Source organism: Podarcis pityusensis (genome assembly GCF_964106645.2).
Source record: "Podarcis pityusensis genome assembly, chromosome: 5".
Classification (NCBI taxonomy): Eukaryota; Metazoa; Chordata; class Lepidosauria; order Squamata; family Lacertidae; genus Podarcis; species Podarcis pityusensis.
In genome coordinates this window covers 15,096,799-15,100,690 of record NC_138032.1, presented here as the reverse complement: position 1 = coordinate 15,100,690, position 3,892 = coordinate 15,096,799, and the positions used below count along the sequence as shown (strand labels likewise).

Below are 3,892 nucleotides of genomic sequence, written 5' to 3'. Positions count from 1 at the left end.
TGTGTCCCATTGATTTCAGTGGGACCTAAGTTCAGCTGCTTAGTCCATATTCAATTCAGTGTGCATAGCATCACTTAGTTCAGCTGGTCCTATGGGGTGGGGGCTGGCTCCCATTCTTTAGATGAGAATCTGTGATACATCATTTACTCCGGTTGGCGGGGGGCCTTCCTGCTAATTCTCAGTGGAGCCCCAAACATCTGCCCCAAAAGTCTTGCACTAGGTGCTCCTTTGGTTTAACATACTGCTGGATGATGGGGATCCAGAATAGCTGGAAGGAGGCCCTTTACACAGTGCACAGTTGAACTATGGAACTCACTGCCACAAGATGCAGTGGTGGATGCCAACTTGGATGGCTTTAGAAAGGGATGGGATAAATTCATGGCTACTAGTCATGATGTCCTATAGGACCAGAGGCAGTGTACCTGAATAACAGTTGCTGAGGATCATGCTATAACACTCAAATCCTGCTTGCAGACTTCCCATAGGCAACTGGTTAAACCCTCTATCCTGAGTAAGGTTACCAGATTTTTTCCAGTGAATCCGGGGACACATTTCAACTTCAATTGGTTTTGTATGGGGACTGATTTGTAAATCTGGGGACTGTCCCCAGGAAACGGGGACGTCTGGTAACCTTAGCCTAGACAGCTCTGGATTAGATGGGACTTTTGGTCTAATCCAGCAGGGTCCTTCTTACATACTTAACTGAAAGAAGAGCTTTGAAGAACCCAGAAGCTCACTTGCAACTTCTGTTTGCCCTTCAAAAGGCTATACGGTAGCTTTTGCAATGAATAATGAGCCGCCCATTAACCAAGTTGTGTGGGGCAATACTCAGACCCAGATGGCTCTTGGGGGAGGGGGAGGGAGTACAAAAAGTGTTAAGATGCCAGCTTGTTTGCCTGAGATGTTCATTTACATTCCCTTCTAAAGCTGCACGCTCTGCCGAATTATTATTATGGTGCAATACAGCCAGCTAGTGGCGAAGACTGTTAGCAGCCCATTGAACCAATATTTTAAACCGGCAATATAAAGTGTACATAAAAACAGTGCTAAAGACTACGTGGATGTTCAGGTCTATTAAAGAGATTATTGGGAGAGGCGAGTTCCCGAACGGAACAGCCAGTCCTTTTATAATCACGGACTACCCATACATTATATTTGAATAGTAAGTCAGTCACTGGAGACTTGAGAGCCATCTGGTGGATGAGGAACAAAAATCTACCTGGGAGGTGGGGGAACCTGTGGCCCTCCCAATGTTGTTGAACTACAATTCAGGATGTACCTTCGGGTAACGTAACTTTCGGGTTGCGAACACAGCAAACCTGGAAGTGTATACTTCCGGGTTTTGCTGTGCGTGCATGCGCAGAAGCACTTGATTGTGCCGTGCGTGTGCACAGAAGCAGCGCCTCTAGATGCGGACTTTCGGGGTACGTACGGACCCCCAGAATGAATTAAGTTCATATCCGGAGGGTCCACTGTATCTGACTTTTAGAAGACATCTGAAGGCAACCCTGTTTAGGCAAGTTTTTAATGTTTGATGTTTTATCGTGTTTTTAATATTCTGTTGAAAGCTGCCCAGAGTGACCGAGGAAACCCAGCCAGATGGGCGGTGTACAAGTAATACAGTGGTACCTCGGGTTACATACGCTTCACGTTACAGACTCCGCTAACCCAGAAATAGTACCTCGGGTTAAGAACTTTGCTTCAGGATGAGAGCAGAAATTGTGCAGCAGCGGGAGGCCCCATTAGCTAAAGTGGTGCTTCAGGTTAAGAACAGTTTCAGGTTAAGAACGGACCTCCGGAACGAATTAAGTATGTAACCAGAGGTACCACTGTAAATTATTATTATTATTAGCCAACCTAGCACCATCTAGCTGCTTTGGACTACAACACCCATCAGCCTCAGAGAGCACTGGGGTGTCCACTACAGATGTGAGTTGTAGTCCAAAACATATTGAAGGCACCAGGTTGACAAGGTCAGGCAACTATTGTTTTATGTTGCTACAGCTTAAAAAAACACATCTCCTCATTTTTAACATTGTTGCTGGAATTGTATTATTATTATTATTGCTTTCTTTTGTTTGCAAATCATCTTTAAAGTTGAAACAGTAAGATCATCAGGGTTTGAAGGCACGCAATGCTGCAACCTTGCTGAAGTCACACAGGTCTGGTCAGTGCTGGGAAGGGAAGCCATCTGAGAGCAACTCATATCTCACCTTGAGTTATTGAAGAAAGGCTGGATACAAGTAGAAAGGCTGACATCCACCTAGGTCATGCTTCAACTTGACCCACATAAATCAATGGACTTAAAACTTGCCTATTGAATTCAATGGGTCTACTCATGAGTGTGATGAACGCTGATTATCACCCATAATGAATAATCACGAATGCAAACGGCCGTCTTGCAGATAGCCACTCACTTTTGAAAGTATGGTTACCAAAAATTACAAATAGGGCTTGCATAAAATTATTCCATCAATGCTCTTGCTATATGCATGGTGCTCTCTGGAGGGAGGGGAAAGGCAGAATAAATCACTTGCATAACCATTGTAGGGAACTGACCTTTGGCCAAACATAATAGCAGAACTGAAAGACTAAGACTTTTCTTCTGAAATTAGTTTCTGATTTAACTGCCTTAACCAGATTATTCCAAATCAGCTATTATTGGCTGAAGTCATTCTACACAGGAGACTCTGCAACCACTAAATATATATAGAGAGCGCAATCTAGAAACTGCTTAAATAGCTTCAGGTTAAGAACAGTTTCAGGTTAAGAACGGACCTCTGAGGTATCACTGTATAATGGACTGGTCAGTCACAGAGATTACAGGAATGTGGCCATTAAGTATAAATATATGACTGTTATGTATTAATAATAATAATAAATTTTATTTATACCCCGCCCTCCCCAGCCGAAGCTGGGATCAGGGCGGCTAACAACAATCAAAATAATCCAGCATTCTAAAAACCTTTCATTATAAAAATTAATTAAAATCAAATTTATGGCAACCCTTAAGCAAAATTCTGTGCAGATTGCCAGAGGAGGGGGTCAGGCTGTGCCCTGACCAAAGGCCTGGTGGAACAGCTCTGTCTTACAGGCCCTGCGGAAAGATGTCAGGTCCCGCAGGGCCCTAGTCTCTTGTGACAGAGCGTTCCACCAGATTGGAGCCGCGGCCGAGAAAGCCCTGGCTCTAGTTGAGGCCAGCCTAACCTCTCTGTGGCCTGGGATCTTCAGGATGTTTTTATTTGCAGACCGTAAGTTCTTCTGTGGGACATACCAGGAGAGGCGGTCCCGTAGGTACGAGGGTCCTAGGCCGTATAGGGCTTTAAAGGTTAAAACCAGCACCTTAAACCTGATCCCGTACTCCACCGGGAGCCAGTGCAGCTGGTATAGTACCGGATGAACGTGATCTCGCAGCGAAGACCCCATAAGGAGTCTCGCCGCGGCATTCTGCACCCGCTGGAGTTCTGGGTCAGTCTCAAGGGCAGCCCCACGTAGAGTGAGTTACAATAATCCAGTCTGGAGGTGACCATCGCGTGGATCACAGTGGCTAGCTCAGGGCGAGAAATAAGGAGCCAACTGCTTAGCTTGGCGGAGATGAAAAAATGCCGCCTTTGTTATAGCTGTAATCTGCGCCTCCATAGAGAGGGAGGTATCGAAGATTACACCCAAACTCTTAACGGACGATGCCAGCACTAATTGCACCCCCGCAAGAGATGGGAGTTGCCCCCTCAATCCCATATCGCCCCGTCCCAGCCAGAGGACCTGTCTTCGAAGGATTTAACTTCAACTGGCTCCCACGTAACCATCCAGCCACAGCTTCCAGACATCTGGTCAGTGTGTCTGGGGCCTAGTCAGGATGGCCATCCATCAACAGATAGAGTTGGGTGTCATC

The 3,892-nt window shown here is 45.9% G+C and overlaps 1 long non-coding RNA gene across 1 annotated transcript; it reads right to left on the bottom strand.

Moving 5' to 3' along the window:
* Nucleotides 1–2,026: 2,026 nt before the first annotated feature.
* LOC308478583 lies at nt 2,027–2,742 on the bottom strand. The gene is made up of 2 exons (XR_013987178.1): nt 2,698–2,742; nt 2,027–2,655 (listed from the first exon to the last, which is right to left on the bottom strand). It is a non-coding gene; the product is annotated as an uncharacterized lncRNA (long non-coding RNA).
* Between the last annotated feature and the right edge of the window lie 1,150 nt (nt 2,743–3,892).